We start from the raw sequence: 17,766 nt of genomic DNA on the forward strand, positions 1-17,766 counted from the left end.
AAACAGAGAGAAGGGAGAGGAAAGGAGAAAAAGAGATTGATATTTTGCCTGCAAGTTCACCAAAGATTACCATGTTGGTTTGTGCTTGCTTTTTTGTTTCAGTTTCTTGAGTAAGAGTGATTCACTTGTGCTGATTCAGCTTGAACCATGTTTACATCAGATGCTCTTATGCCCACAATTGACAAATCTCAGAGTGGTCATGAAACAAAACGGGTGTCAGTGGCCCCGAAGTCATCAAACCTACAATTTTGACCTCTATGCTATGTGCCCACAGAACTGGACGACGCTTCTGAACTCATCTCACCCTAAGCGCTGTGAAACGCTCCGTCACTGTGATATTTGACAGCAAGGATGGCGCCACCTCTGAGAGAACTCATGCTGCAGAGCTCAACAACATACCCCTTGTTCAAAGTAGAGATGATGGGCGTTGAAAGGGCCACAACACAGAGGGCTTTTGTGTGATCAGACTTACTCTGTGTGGGGTAATAGGAGTGTCGTCTGAAGAGTGGTTTGGCTGGATAAGACCACCAAAAAAAAAAAAAAAAATTGTACCAAACAATCAAAAAGTTCAATCATGGATTATCAAGAAGACCATTTTCCCACCCACACTTGATTCTGAATTCAATCAAACCCTTAATGACTCCTATGAGGATTTCAGGGTGTTCTATCAAAACTCTGTTGAAATAGACCCAAACACAGCAAAATATTAAGGTGAAATATTATCAGTACCAGAAATATTATCAGTACCAGAAAAAGTATCTCCAATACTTTTTCTCAGTTTTTGGTCTCTTACGATTATGATGATGATTCATTTGTGCTGATTCAACTTGAACCATATTCATATCAGATGCTCTTATGCCCACAGTTAACAAATCTAAGAGTGATCATGAAACAAAACAGAACTCAGAAAGCAGGAAAGTATCTCCAATACTTTTTCTCTTATAAAGAACATACCATTTGTTGCTAGATGCAGCCCACTATGGAAGCAGGAAAAAAAATCTACTTAGTCGCTGAATCAACACTTACCATGTGCCTGGCATGGCGCAAGGCTCATGAGGTGGGATTTGTTTCTTCATGCTTTTATTTTGTTTCCATCGTTAATAGTGATCAGAGCTATGAAGAAAATCTTGGAGGGCAATGAAACAGAATCACAGAAGGGAATTTTGTTTCATTCAGAACTGGGAACAGCCTATTTGAGGGAGGACAGTCACGTGAGATTTAAAAGATAGTGGTTAAGCTACTGTGACTCCCAGTGTCTTTTAACTTTGTATTTTTACTGAGACCCACAAGAGAAATTCATAGGGGACTGCTGGTCCTGGATTTTTAGGGACAACCAAGATTGACATGTGATTAATTTTCTGAAGACAACTAGATTCTGGCCATGACAAGGGGCTTCTGGGATGAAAAGTTAGGACCACAGAGGGCCAGGGCAAAAGTGGGAATGGGACCAAAAACACCAGTAGGACCAAGAACCAGTGAGGACAGGGCAAGGGAGAAAGGAGCATCAAAGAGCAGGTAACATGGCCTCCAAGAAGTTCAGGTGCAGAATGAAGGACATCAGGAGAATATCTGTCCATTAACCTACCTGGAGCCCTCTTTGTATTCTCCTAGACACCTGAAACTATTCTGCAGCGTTTTTCGTTGCTGATTTAGGCATTACAAAAAATGTAGAGTTTCACTGCTGATTTTTCCCCAGACCATTTGTGCATTCTTGCTCTGAGCACCCCAATCCATAATCATTGTCAGCTGAGACGAAACTAGCTGCTAAACTACTTACCAATGTATTCAGTCTCCCAGTCTCCACGGCATCGATCCCAGCAGAAATGCAGATCAGCTTTCCAGGGCGAACCTCCCTCCTGAAGAAGTGAGTCTAGGCCAGCAACTGCCACCCGGAGGAATCCTGAAGTGCCCTCCAGTTGTGTAGGGTCTTGGTTGTCACATAGTGCATTTGACACAACACAAGCAGGGCTCCGTAATCTGCTGCCTCCAGCAGTAAGATAATGATGTTGTAGTTTCTCTTCTCTTCCTCTTGCCCACTAGAATTTACTTGGATCCTAGCGAATAAAGAAGGGAGAAGGGAGATCAGTCCTCTCCGTCACCTGCTAGCATCCACCACCATGTTGGAATAGTTGGGCTCTGCAGCTGTGTAGACGACAAGGTGCATACCAGTGCCACATGAGCCATGTCTCAGGACCAACCAATGGTCAGGGCACACAGCGTAAAGTGAGAGAGAGGAACCGAGGCTGGAGGGCTCAGGGCACATGTCCAAAAACTACAGACACTAAAATGAATGGAGTCCTGTTAAATAAAGTGAACCCTCTTTTCCACAATTTCCTTCTCTTTCTATCAGCCTTGGCAATTGTCCCCACGACAAGAAGGAGCCTAGCTGGGGCCACTCTGCAAATTCATGAGGCAGGGGAGACATCCAAGCTCGGCATATGCATGATGATTACAGGAAGAGGAAAACATCTGAACTATTTAGCATCTCACAGTTCAAATGGGGCAGTTGCTGAGACGCTGGTGCAGAAGAGACAAATGGGGTGGGGAAAATTTTCTAATCTTAATAAAATCCTTTTGCTTTTTCCAGTAAGTAAAGGAGTGAGTGATGATGTGTCTGACCCTTCTTTAATATCATCAACTGGAGTGAGAAAGACCTGAAAGAAAATATTTAGAAAAAGAGTGTTCATATTATGCCTTGCCTGTGCTATGCCTTAATACATTCTCTCATTAGCAATAAGCCAATTCCATATAAACAATGTTTTCTCAGCAGGCAACAGCAAGTTAATAAGGTACTCTTAACACTCATTAAAGCTCATATGCTTCAAGAACATGCTTAGAAATATTGTGGGTTTCCTGGCGCTCGGCACACATTTCAATGGGGAATAAATGGGTGCATGGAATACAGTGAAGAGCAAGTTCCTTCAACACGTTCTGTCTTTTCTTGCCACTGCTCAGTCACAAAGGAAGCAGTGAGCAAAGCAATTATTTGGGCTTTACCTGGAAACAGGAAAAGACCAGACATCTAAAATCGGACAAAATGTACATGTCAGAGACTAATTCAGACTTTTTTAAATGACTTTTTTTGTTACCTTGGGAAGATGTTTTAAGTTTTTATTGGAAACAAATGTCACTGTTGAGGCAGATGGGAAAGTAATCTAAATTTAGAAAATGTAAGTCATTATTAATTGACCTTAGTTATCAGAGAAAGTTTTTTTCAAAGATCTGCTAACTTCAACTCCAAACTGGACACAACTGCTTCCTTTAACTTACTTCCTTTAACTCCTCAATCAGCTACAATAACTCATATTTGAGATTGATTATATTTGCCTTTAACCAAAACTTGTTAGAAACAGCCTGGACAATTATTTTTCTTTCCTCATTCTATTTGTTTTTGTTACTTCTGTGGGAAAATGTGGCCAGTGTTTGCAAAACACCACAAGAAACACCTCCCAATTGTTTTCTGGCATTATTAACTTGCTATTGTTACCAGCAACTCTGCATCTCCACAACTACCAATAGAGTTTATTGCTTGTTTCTTTACTCGGATTGACTGACATTAATAGGGTGAAATGTAACGACTTACAGTATTTTGGAATAACAAAAATGATTATTTTGGAAGTTCTTTGCAATATTCTACACAGTTCAAAAGCCAACACCTAAAAATGTATACTGCTTGGAGAAATATAACAATTTAGTTTCAATTATAAATTAAATACATGTAAACTCCTTAAATCATTCTTATAATTGGCAACTGTAAATCAGTTACCAGGGTCTTTCAAGAATATTATTTAAAGCCATATAGTATAGAAGTGTTTTCTATTGATTAAAAATAGATGTAGATAGAGATTCCAAACTAGATGCTTATCCACATCTTCATTTACCTTACTTTTTCTTTCTCTTATGAAGCAAAACTGTTTTTACAAAATAGGATTGTTATTTCTAGGCTCCCCTAACGACCCATTATGATCAAAATGACAAACTTAGTAGCTTTAACTTTAACTGGTTTGGTACAGTGTGCTTAAATTTGGTAAGTAGATTCACTTCTCCATATATTTCACATGTTAAAAGGTTACTTTTATTTTTAGTAAAAATAAAATAATTGTGTTAGTTTCAATAAAATTACTTCCTTTTTCCTTTTCAACTCCTGCTTTCCTTCTTTCATTGGACATTATGTGCACTTCCAGCACTGCCAACATTTTACAGTTTCAATACCCTACTGTGAACATACTTATTTTTAATTTGAAGCAAATTGAAACACATTTTAAGAGTTGAAAGTTCACATCCTCCTTTTAAAAACCTCAGTGCACTTCAGTGTGTCACAAAGTCAGTTCTGATTACCACTGAGTTAGCAGTCAAATTATTTGTATCCAAATTAGGATTTCTCATCTTTCTTTCTAAAAATTGTCTGCGTTCTGAAGTTTTTAATAGGGAAAAAAACCCTTATTTTTATGACTGTTTCTGGCAATTAAATAATTTTTGAGACAAAGGGATACTTTGGCTCAAAAATTACTTTAAGAATAAGAAAATCGAGCTCTACTACATGTAATTTATCACGTGGCAAACAAGAAAAATAAAATACAGAATTAACTGACAATTAACTCATTAACAATATTCCTTTGTTCAGTGTCTGTTATGTTGTTATTGGGAATCCAGAAAAGCAAATCTATTGAATAGAATTTTTTTTTTAAAAAAGTTAAGTTTTATATTCTACTCTGAGATGTTCTGGCTGTACTGTCACCTGTCCTAACTGAAACAAGGGTATTAAACATCATTTTTAATATAAATACATTTCATTGTCATTTAAGTTATTATCAAGCCGCTGAAGGGCCTAAGAGTTGATATTCCTTCACTTCAAAAGAGAATATTCCCGGTGACGATGTGCCCAGCAACTGCACTCATGTGGTTTTGATTTTTATTCTCTTCTTGTCTTTATAATTTTTACTTTGATTTTTTTCATATGGTCACAGAACTGACTTAGCAGTGCGACTTTTTTTCTAATTCATTCATTTGGCCATTCTAAACCTTTCATTAAGCATCTGATATACAGTCACGTAGTTTATTTAAATAAATAGGCAGTAGTGCAGGACAGACACTAACATTAATCCCAGCTGTGTCACTACTTAGTTGAGTGAACTTGACTTTGACCTTGCTTAACCTCAATTACCTCACCTGAAAATGGGGACAATATAATGATTATATAGGATTATTCAGAAGGTGACATGAGATCAACATAAAGCACATTGCCCTGTGCCTAGCGTATTGTAAACTCTCAAGAAATAGTAGCCACTATGAAAGATAAAAGCGAGTTACTAAAAAGCTATAAAATTATACGAATTTAATTGTAGAACTTACTAGAAAAGCATTCATTATGTAAAAGAAATCTTAGAATGGAAAAAGGAGCCTTAAACATGAACATGATTGAAGACAATAGGGACTGTTTCAATATGGCCAGAGTAATACTGACATGGAGCCAGTATACTGATGTTTAGGACATTAAGCCCTTCTTGTCCCACCAGAATTCTGGGCAGCTCTCTGGGATTGATATACATTCTGGAACTTTCTAAATGAGCTGATAGGCCCCACAGTCAAGTTACCTTTGAATCCTTAGTTGTGAAAAGCATGGTGTTGGAGCTCCCAGACCATATAGTTTAGTTAATGCCTCCCCTATTTTGCTGTAGTATTTTGTTCTGAGTTATTTGTGCTTCGTTACTTTCCAATCACAAACAACTATGTTTATTTTACTCCTCCTAATGGATGTGCCATGCTACAGTATTTCTCTACTAACAAGCTTTACATCTTAAACACTTTTAGGGTATGAATTACCAAGGGAAAGAAGTACTTTCCACTCATTTGCCTTTTAGCATTTACGTTTTCTTCTTAGCTATACAACAAGGAAGAGCATTTGGTATATCCCAAGCCCCAGAACTGGGTAATGAGTTCTTTTATTTATTTAAAACATTTGCTTCACTTGTTTAAATATCAAATAAATCATTAGTAATTTCTTCAGTGTTCATTACATATTTAAACCAAGAACAAACAGAAAAACAAGTATGATCATATTGTGAGGTTTATATGATAAAGAGTAAACTGAACTCTTGATTTACCACAGAGGAGTGTTGTGCAGAAAGCATGATCATCCACTTCCACGGGTAAGTTTTCTGACTCTTCATAAAATTTGCCAAGCTTTCCTCACATCATTAAGGTAAGAGTCAAATTCTAATGCAAGAAATCATTTGTTTTTACCTCAACAATTGTATCTTGACTTTTACTTATAGCCATGTGAATGTCTTCCAGTCCCTATGTCTCTCCTCAATCAGATTAAAAAAGAAACAGAGAGAGAAAGAAAAAAAATTCCCTTTCAGTGCATCCCCACAAAGTAACTCATGAAGTTCATCATCTGTGAAGGACAGAAAAGGCAAATTAACAGTAAGACTGAAAAGGGAACAGGCGGCATCTTGACGTCTTATAGAAGAACTTTTGGATGCGCTTCCTTTCGTGGTTCCCAGGCCCAAGTGAAAGTTCCCAAGCACCTTCTTAAGCAAGTTTCATGTTGGGAAAGTTTAATGTTACGAGTCATGTTGATTATGTCAGTTAATTTTTTTAAGCCTAAACAAAATTAATAGCATCATGCATGACTTACAATAAACCCTAATGAAACGCTCAGAACTGTTTAAAAAGCTGCAGCAGGTTTTTAAGGAAATTGGTTGCCTGTATTTACTCTTTGAATTAAGTGTTAAAGGAAAACAGAATAATAATATATAAAACCTGGGTTTCCTGTAACAACAATAATTATGATAACTAACATCTGTATATGGCTTTACAGTTTGCAAAGTGCTTTCTCATACATTACCTCATTTAGCGGAGTGGAAATGTTTAATGATCCCAGTTCCAAACTGACTTTCATTAATAGTATATATGTTATATTAATAAGCACATTTAGAAGAAACTATCTTTATAAGCACTCTGCTAAGTGTGAACAAAAGGCTGATAAGGAGATGCTGAAATCCAATATCAACCCCATAAATCAAATAAACATCAAATAAAATCTGTCAAACACTTCATAACATTGGGTGCGTGTCATCAAACTCAAGGCAAATCCTGCTGTGTCACCTCGAAATGATGAAGAGACCTAAGGTGTGAGAGCATGCTGTTAGAAGTTTCATTAAAGCCTTATTTACTAGTTCAGAACGAATTTACATTGATCTTTTAAACTATTGCTAACCACAAGTGCATTAAATCTAAACAGTCTTCATTTACTGAGAAATAAATGTGTCAGCAGAACCATGACTTTTGTCCAATGTTGTTCCGGCATTTAAGGCATTTAATTCACAAAGGCTCAGTGTTAAGCTTTTTATTGCTTGTTGTGCTAAAGCATGTTCGTAATTGCAAATATATTTCCTTCCTGCATCATTATCAAAATTGTTATCTTAAGGAAATATTGTTTTTAAATAATCTGCTGGAAAACCAGTGTGGTACGTGGGCTTATTCAGAATAATTGTTTCCTGCTACAGATGGGTTAGCAATTAAGTGGTAACATTGCTTAAACAATTTTAAAAGGAGGTGAGGATAAACGGAGTCAGATTGTGCTGATCCGAGTTATAAGAAGCTTTGGCATTTTTGTGGAGTCAACATGCACTCGTGGCTGATTTAATCAATACCTCACTGTTTACATTTTTAAGTAGCTTTGTTATTGGTTCCAGGGCCTAATCTAATAAATAAGCAATTGCAATGTATTGTATAATTTTGTGAGATGTAAATTACGTCAAAAGTCACCTTGGTCTTTCTGTCTTTGAAATGGAGACAAACGTCTTGGATTTGACTTTGACCTTTTCCTATATTAACTTAGGAAAAAGACTTGAAATCAGGCTTCAGATTTTAAAAATCCCAGTAACACTATTATGAGAACACCAATACTAAAGACAGAAAATTAGGGACACTATTTTAAATAAGAAAAGAAACGGCAACACCTGACTTCAGATACTCCAGGGATTACATGCAGTTTTTAAATTGTTTTTCAGCAGCTAAATACAACAGACATGAGGTTTCCATTTCAGCGAGTGAAAAATTCACTGACAGTACTCCCACTAAACCACACTAAATAAGTTGCATCATGCTGTCCAATACATGGGACTTTAAAAAATGCTCACTAAAAGATAAATCCTTTGCCTAATTGTATTTAAATTCAAGAAGAGAACAACTCTTTACTGAGGAGATGAGCATAAAGGCACTTTTATGAGTATTCATTATTCCTGGAGCTAGTCCTATTGATAACTAGAAAGTAAACCACAATAAGCCAAGTTTCCAATGGGAAGCAACGGAGGTAACCCACATTTCAATATCACTGTCCAGCTAAAAATAAAAATCCCAGAAACTGACTAGATATTGTTCTATTTCAAAAGAAGTGAGGACTCCTTCTTGTCTCTATTATGACATGGAATTATGTCTCAGTTTATTTCAGGGGAGAAATAATTTAAAAATGAATAGCAGCGCGAGACTCAAAATGGGTGGACTCCTGCAGGGGACCAGTGAGTAATTAGCCACATCCTGCACAGCCAGACTGAATGACACGGACAACACAAGGTGATAAGTGAGAGACAGAGACAGGTAACCACTCCCTGCCTTCATCCACCAGTCTGTGCTCTCAGAGAAATGCCCTCTCCGCCATAGGGATCGGGGTGCTGGCAAGGGGAAGCACAGCGTTCCGAAGGTACAGATGGCACCCACCCCAAACTTCAATGATGCATCTAAAACCTGGACTGCCATGCAGCCAGGAGGGCATCCGACTTGTCTAGGGCATTTTCTATTCTTTCCCTGCAGAGCTAATGGGGCCAGGGGGGTCCAGCAATGGGATGGAAATGGATAGTAGCCACTAAATAGGTACAAGAAAGGGATGTCCGTGTTGGGAAGTTGGCTGCATCTCTGAATCCTTTCTCTCAAAGAATGGCGGTGTTACCTTGACACGATATGGACATCCTCCCAAGGCTTTGCACGCATGAATCTTTTAACATGTTCTTCTCTCGCCGCAAGCTTTTCTCGTTGTCACCCTCCTCCTCTCACAGGTCCCTCATCGTTATAAGTATTGCAATTCTGGAGCACTTGTGTGCCCTTCCAGTGGCTTCGGGGCTCCTCTCTCTGCCCTTACCTTCACACACCTCCTACCACTTTCTTTTTGAGCAAACACTACCTGTGGTTTTCTAGCAGTTTCCACCATCCATTTAGGTACTCCAAAGTGTTGGGTTATTGTTTTAAATGCCTTCTTGAAATCAAGGCCAAATTCCTTTCTGAGGTCAAAGCTCAGCTTTATTCTTGGCCACAGTGACCTAACATTCAGCAATCTTCTGCCCTCCATAAAAGCAAATGGCATGCACTAAATTGTGCTGCACGGTAGTAACCCTTCGCTGCTCTAGAACTGCAGAAATGCTCAGCTCAGTTTACCTTCTTTTGGTCTGGTCGTACCTTAGCTTTTATAAGACACCAAGTACAGTCACAACTCAGTATCCATATGGGATTGGTTCCAGGACCCTGAGGATTATCTACAAATGCCCAAGTCCCTTATATAAAATGGCACATTATTTGCATATAACCTATACACATCTTCTATGCAGTCAAGTGTTACTTAACAACAGGGATGCTTCTGAGGGATTTATCGTTAGGTGGTTTTGTCATCGGATGAACATCACACTGTACTTACACAAACCTAGATGGTATAGCCTACCACACAACTGGGCTGGATGGTACTACCTATTGCTCCTAAGCTACAACCCTGTACAGCACGCTGCTGTACTGAACGCTGTAGGCAACTGTAGCAAAATGCTAAGTATTTGGGCATCTAAGCATATCTAAACATAGACAAAGTACAGAAAAAATAAGGTATTATAATCTTACGGGATCACCTTTATACATGCAGTCAGGTGTTGATCAAAAAGTCATTATGGGGTACATGACTCTACTTTAAATCCTCTCTAGATTACTTGTAATAACTAATACAATGTAAATGCTATGTAAATACTTGTTATACTATATATTTAAATTTTTTATTATTTTTCACTATGTCATTTATTTTCTGAATATTGATTCTCAGTTGATTGAATCCATGGATACATAACCCATAGATATGGAGAGCTGACTGTATATGCATTTGCATTCCCTGAAAATTCAGACATGTTGCTTCTTTATATCACTTTCTATCTAATTCTTCTTGTAAGAAAATCTTTGTTCAACGAAAATGTAGGGTCCCCTGGAGATTTTAGAGGGCAGAAAAACATCTGAGTACCTTCAAAAGTACAGTAAAGTTTCATTAGAAAACCTGAAACAATATATGCATTCTTTTTATGAAAGGCAACATCAATGCTAACGTTCAAGTTTCTGTCTTGACGTCAACACAAAAGTCTTGGCAGAACAAATCAGACTGGCAAATGTGTTTTATTTAGCATATGCAGCCTTGTTAATTTTTTCAGTGGATTTGATTGCCATACTTAAAAATCTGATAGCCTGACAGTAGCGACCACATTCCCAGAGAATGAGTGAGCAGTCGTTGCCCTCCACAGACTCAACATGTGCTTTCCAGGTTTTCAGAATCCTAGCTCACTTATCTTGAATACAGAACCCATGCAACCCCTCAGGGCACTTTTCAATCAACTTTTTAATAAATTAATACATTACTTGATGAACAAAAAAATACATTTTTACTCATAAAGGGTTCTAATGTTCTAATTTTTCCATGTGCTTTTGTATACATTTTCTTAATTATTCCAACCATCTCCCAATCCAATGACTGTACCTATTTGCTGTTTTTGATAGATGAGGAAACACGGTTAGCTCCTTTGCAGACCTGGCATCTGACAGAAACCATGAGCATCCATCCAGGGCATTGAATGCTAACCTCATTCAAGCTTTGCAAGTCAAGGGCTGAAGAGCCATGAACCCACCCAACTGTTCACAAACAGTGCCCTTGTCCTGAAGATTATGCTGTGTGGTTTAAGCACAAGAAACTACTAGCAGCAGCATCTTTAAATATTTACAAGTCTCTAATATATGTATATGTTTATGTTTTGGTCAGTTTGTCTAACTGGTGGGAGCTTGGTTTTTATAAATTCAGGATATCTTCAACGCATGAACTTTTAATTCACATCAAGAATCAGATATAGTCCCAGCTACTTGAGGGCTGGGGCAGAAGAATAGCCTGAACCTAGGAGCATGAGACTGCAGTGAGCTATGACCATGCCACTGTTTGACAAAGTGAGGTTCCAACTCTCTTAAGCACATATACACTATGGAATACTATGCAGCCATAAAAAAGGATGAGTTCATGTCCTTTGCAGGGACATGGATGAACCTGGAAACCATCATTCTTAGCAAACTAACACAGGAACAGAAAACCAAACACCACATGCTCTCATTTATAACTGGGAGGTGAACAATGAGAACACATGGACACAGGGAGGGGAACGTCATACACAGGGGCATGTTGGGGGGTTGGGGACTAGGGGAGGGATAGCATTAAAAGAAATACCTAATGTAGATGACGGGTTGATAGGTGCAGCAAACCACCATGGCACATGTATACCTATGTAACAAACCTGTATGTTCTGCACATGTATCCCAGAACTTAAAGTATATATATATAGAAATATAGATAGACATTTTTCAGCTGTAACCTTATCTGCCCTATTTACCTAGTATGAATTATAATAATTATAGTTGCCATTTCAATAATACTGAGTAGTAAGTGGAACAGATCCCACTAGAAAAAAACTAAGAAGAAGAAGACCAAGATTATATACATTATAATGGCATCATTTCAGGAGCTTATGTAAGGAATAAGCCATTCACTAATGAGCATAAACCATATTTACACATTAAGTAATTCTAATCTTCAATGCATTGTTCTTTTTTTTCTTTCAATATTTTATTTTCCCCTGATCTTCCTTTACTCCTCAGCAGGACTCACAGGCATGTTCTTTGCTAAAACAAGGTCAATAATATTGTCATTTTCAACTGTGCTATCATTTTCACAGGTCCAAGTTGAAATGAAATCAATTATGAGAACAAATAGCATAGTTCTATCACTAATGAATGGATTTAGCATTGTTTCCCATATTCCTACCACTTAAAATGGAAGAAATAGAGCAAATGTGGTATACAGAAAGCTCAAATAGTCCGTGCTAATGGTGGAAATGCTTAAGTATCATCCGTATACAGCTAATATAAACCAAAGTGGTTTATTACCATGGTTTTGTGATTTATGACTCACATTATGACTTTATTTTGAAATGGTTGCATGAAATATTAATGTGTGGTGAAAGAACACACAACAAGGCGTAGAGATCACGTTTTATCAGATGTGCGGGTGCTCAGTGATTTCTTCCTCGTAAGACACTGAGCTCCAATCTCAGGATCCTATTTGTTCTCTTATTGTAATCAGTCCCTCATAATCAAACTTTCCAAGGTGAGGCAGCTCTACTTTTGCTCCTAGATTATAGGTTATGTACCGTTAATTTTTAAAAAGATGGAGTAGTTTATAACAAATGTGAATAATTTATAGCCAATGTTCTCAGCATTGATTAGCGTCCTTTGGAAAAAGAACGTCTTCTTGATACGCATCATTTCTCTAATGCCTTATGAACAGTCAGAAAACCTGTTACTGCACTGCTTAATGGACAAATCAAGTTTAATTTTAATCATATATAATATGAAAGATAAGTCCCTATGTTTTTCCCTGTTTGGAATTTGCCAGGCATTAACACTAAGCATTAGCTCAAAGCAATCTAAAGAGAAGTTAACAATAGGAGAGTTGCCTCTCCCTCGAAATTTACATTTTATCCAGTTTCTTCAAACTCTTGGATCTATGGTTTCTGTAGTTGTTTACTGTGCTACCTCTTAGGTCATTCCTCATCCCACTTCGCGAAGTTCCAATCTGGGGCCTTGTTTAAGTACCAGATTCCACAACAACTTTACTGCACAGTAAACCAATTTACACTGAGTTCCTTACTTCATTTTAATCAACTATATCTGACACATAAAAATGGAATATCTTTTTGAATCATCACGAAAGTTATGTTTGGATTCTATTGTACTGAAGTCTCCAACCATAATTTTATTCTACTGTTACATATTTTTAAATGTCAATTGCTATAAATAAAAATAACATAAAATAATAGCTAATACTGCACTTTCTATGTGTATGATGTACACTGTCTAAGAGCTTTGCATATATTAACTCATCTATTCTCTCAATAACCTGGAAATAAGTACTGTTCTTATGCTTATTATACAAAGAGGAAACTGAGGCACAGAATTGGTAAGTCGCCCTGATACCACCACCAGTAGCTGCAGAACTGGAATGAAGAACTGAGTTGGTTTGCCTTCAGAGTCCATGCTCTGACCACTATACTACCATTTCTATTGTCCTTTGCCCAGAAACATTTGGTTTCAAAGTTCTTTGTTAAAAAAATAAAAATAAAAAAAAATAAAAAAAATTTTTAAAAAAAACAGAAAATGATAAAGATCTTATGATTTGGGATTGCAGGATATAAACCTAACTTTACAAAGGTCCGGTGTTAAAAATAGATGTGTCCTTCAATATCTATGGCTATCCAAATGGCTCCTTCCATTCTCTGGGAGGGCTCCGTGAAGCAAATCCTCCTCCAAAATCCTCCCAGAATAGTAAAATGCAAAGCAAAGGGCACTTTGGTCAAGGAGAGCTTGCACATAAATCCAAGCTAAATCACTTCCTACCCGAGTAATCCTGGGACTGTTACTGAACCTCTCTGAGCCAAGATTTTTATTTCCAAACTGAGATACTAACACTCACCAGTAGTACAGTTGTAATGATTAGAGATAATGTTTGTAAAGTGTTTGGCATCCAGTGGACTTTTGCTATGATATATAATAGTTGTTATCACTGTTTTTGTTCTATCATTGTTATTCTTTCTGCAAGCCTATCCTCGGAATGTGTCACTACATGAATTCAGGGAATGCAGCCCTTGGTAACATTAACCCTTAAGATATTTAGCTAACTCCCCTTCCCCTTTCTAGGACCACTCAAACTTTTCTTAGAATGTATTCAGTTAAATCCACATGCATTCTTTTTTTTTTTTTTTTTTTTTTGAGACGGAGTCTCGCTCTGCCGCCCAGGCTGGAGTGCAGTGGCGCAATCTCGGCTCACTGCAAGCTCCGCCTCCCGGGTTCACGCCATTCTCCTGCCTCAGCCTCCCGAGTAGCTGGGACTACAGGCGCCCGCCACCTCACCCGGCTAGTTTTTTGTATTTTTTAGTAGAGACGGGGTTTCACTGTGTTAGCCAGGATGGTCTCGATCTCCTGACCTCGTGATCCGCCCGTCTCGGCCTCCCAAAGTGCTGGGATTACAGGCGTGAGCCACCGCGCCCGGCCCCACATGCATTCTTAGCCTCAAACAGCCAATGATGAAATCCAGACAAGAGACACCAAAAACGCAGGGGAGGGTGTGACGGTTCCACATAAATATCACTGCTAAGGAAAAGTCTTTTCAGGGAAAACACCTCACTCTCACCTCTGTGGCTTGATTGTAAATACCTGACCTCCAGGATTCCTTGCCTGTTAATGATGAGTCTGTTCTTACTTGGGTAAGGGCTTCACTGAAGAAATAGAACAAAAAGCAGGTAGGAAAGAACACCAGCATCCCTGTGATTTGGGAAAAGATGACAAAGGGAAACAGACAGGAGAGAGAAAGGAAGAAAGAAGAGAGAGGGAGAAAAACTGTCTTCCAGAGAGAAAGCAAATCGATAGTAGACACTCTGTGGGGAATAACTGTGGTGGAAATAGAATGGAAACTGAGCCAGGGTCATTTATTGTTTTGTGCATTCAGTTATAGGAAAGAGCATGAATAACAAAGAAATCTGTCCACAGACATGGAACTCCCCCACAACAGAACAGGTCAATTCCAATGCTATGGTTTTTTGGTTTTCTATTTTTACTTTTTAAAATGAAATAGCACAATACATTCTAATGGCTGCTTAGGTTTGTGGCTTAGTTGTCACTGGTCAAGAGGAGGAGGTCTAACTGCTCCTCCCAACCTCACTGAAGGTGGATGAAAATGCAGCCCTTTCTCTGCCTAAAGGCAACATTCTCAAATATGTGATTTTTAAAGTTGCCTCTGTCTCCTAAGATATACTCATGAGGTGAGAATTGCCTCTGTTTAGAGCAATTATCAAAATGCTGCTTATTTTTTTCTTTATATTTATTACCTCCACCTCCTGGGTTCAGGTGATTCTCCTACCTCAGCCTCCCTAGTAGCTGGGATTACAGGCAAATGCCACAATGCATGGTTAATTTCCATATTTTTAGTAGAGATGGGGCTTTACCATGTTGGCCAGGCCGGTCTCAAACTCCTGACCTCAGGTGATCCGCCCACCTAGGCTTCCCAAAATACTGGGATTACAGGCGTTAGCCACCATGCCCAACTCATGACCACTTTTTAAAAACTTTTCTGCCTCCTTTCTCTCATCTTTCTGTCCCAATTTTAATCTTCCCCTGAGTCCAGCTCAGAACCCAACCCCTATGACAGGACTTCAGTCTAGCACCCTGCATCTCTCCTTTCAATGACCCAATTGCCTGGCTGAAATGAGTAAATGCCATAGGAATGAGATCTATATCAACAACTATCAATGTATGCTCTATATTAAACATTCTTAAAAGCCAAAAGGACTATTTTGTAGGGGCTACCACACTAATTAGAAGGCAAGCTATTTTTTAAATACAACCGTGTATGTATACTAAACACAATCACTCTCAAATACTATGTTTCACATATTCTGGTTCTAGTGTTGTTGACAAGTAGATTATTAAGTAAACCAGTTCATTCATGGATTATCCATACACATTAAAAATCAGAGTTTGGCAAATGTAAACAAGCTATTTGGGCTTATCAAAGCTATGTTTAGACTATTGCTTTTTGGTTATTAAAAAAAGAAATTCTCTTTGTAGCAACTGTGAATGGAAGTCCATTCAGAATTTGGCTCTCTGTTTGTCTATTGTTGGTAGAAAATGTCATACATATACACCATGGAATACTATGCAGCCCCAAAAAGGAACAAGATCATGTCCCATGGAACTGAAAGCCATCATCCTCAGCAAACTAACACAAGAACAGAATACCAAACACCACATATTCTCACTTGTAAGTGGGAGCTGAACAATGAGAACACAGGGAGGGAAACAACACACACTGGGGCCTGTTGGTGCGTGGGAGGAAGGAAAGAATCAGGATAAACAGCTAATGCAGGCTGGGCTTAGCACGGGTTGATAAGAGCAGCAAACTACCATGGCACACGATTACCTATGTAACAAACCTGCACGTTTTGCACATGTATCTCAGAACCTAAAAGAAAATAAAATTTTAAAAAAAAATTGACTTTTGTAGAAGAGAAGAGTTCCCAGGATATTTGGAATATCATGCATTCTAGACTCTGAAAGGAGTTATGAGTTCCAGTTTCAACCAAAAATTTTTTCCCTAACTAGTAATTTCAAAAGGAGAAAAAGGTAAGATGTGTACGCCATAACTCAGGTCATTTTCACGAGAAGAAAACAATATCTAAAACAAAAACAAAAACCAATCAGGCCCTATACCTTATACGAAGATAAAGGAAGATCTTCCTCAATTTCAGTTTACTTTATATATTCTTTGAGAGGTAACCATGTCTTATCTCCCCCCAGAATTCCTTTTAAAAGGAAATTTCCAAAGCTGCTTTATTCTGTGAATAAAGCAACATCCTAATTTGTTCAGTGGTTTCCACAATACACAATTTTAGAAGGCCTAGTATGTACCAGGCATCGTGCCACAGCCGAGAGGATCCAGCAATGAACATGAGATTGCCCTTGATTCATGAGATTTACAAGCTAGTAGGGATAGAGAACACTTCAAAAATTTTTTTAAAAAATAGTTTTTTTTTGTATATTTAAGTTTTCTACATTCTTATATATGTGATGTATTTCATATTTTGAAGAATGTGCAGAAAATAATCAAGCTTCCAAATAAAGAGATTTTTTAAAAGAACTGCAATAGTGAGAATTTAGGAGAACAGAAGATCAGAGGGTTGCAGGGGCTAACCTAGACTAAAAGCCTATGCAAATAAGAGGAGAAGGGGGTAAGTACGCACCTGCTTCATCTAGGTGACCAGCAAGCATTTAGCAATAGTCAATTTGTCGTCTTTTCAAAACGACAGCTCCTTATATTGTCAAATCTCAAGAAGTGATATTTATGGTTAAAAAACCTCAGACCCAATATAAAACCCATAAGGGAGATGGTTTTGGAAAGGCAGAATTTTCAGCTATGATGTCCTTTTATAAACAAGCAGATACTTTCCCCAAATATAATTCAATGCCTCAGTCTACCTCCTGCTGAAACCACTAACACCACCACTAAAGACTGAATATATGGGAAAATTTAGGGGTCACTTTCAAAATATGTCCAGGATAAAGGGAATTTAAAAATGTAAAGTGCCAAAGATGCAAAAGAAACATAAATGAAAAAAATATCTAGCACTAAAGTTTTCAAAAGCTTGGGAATCTGATTTAAAATAAAAATTAAATAAAATCAGCCAAGCGGTGTTAGTAGGTTAGCCAATCAAGTTGCAAGAAGACAGAAAGACAAAACCAACATCATCGGCATTTGACACCACCACTGGAGGAAAAACAGGGGATGGCGTTCTGTTTATGGCCTTTTAAAAAATGCCATTACTTGGACAAGAGTCATAACAGAAAAGCACAGCTTATTTCAGTTCTGTGAAC

General features: G+C 38.0%; 1 long non-coding RNA gene across 1 annotated transcript in view; it reads right to left on the minus strand.

Annotated features, from left to right (window-relative positions):
• Positions 1–2,075, minus strand: part of LOC103218455 (uncharacterized) — a 210,493-nt gene extending 208,418 nt beyond the window's left edge. Inside the window, exon 1 of the long non-coding RNA XR_005235683.2 lies at positions 1,778–2,075. This is a non-coding gene — a long non-coding RNA (uncharacterized lncRNA). The remainder of the gene's footprint in view (positions 1–1,777) is intronic.
• Between the last annotated feature and the right edge of the window lie 15,691 nt (positions 2,076–17,766).

The sequence above is a fragment of the Chlorocebus sabaeus genome, chromosome 2, assembly GCF_047675955.1.
Source record: "Chlorocebus sabaeus isolate Y175 chromosome 2, mChlSab1.0.hap1, whole genome shotgun sequence".
NCBI lineage: Eukaryota > Metazoa > Chordata > Mammalia > Primates > Cercopithecidae > Chlorocebus > Chlorocebus sabaeus.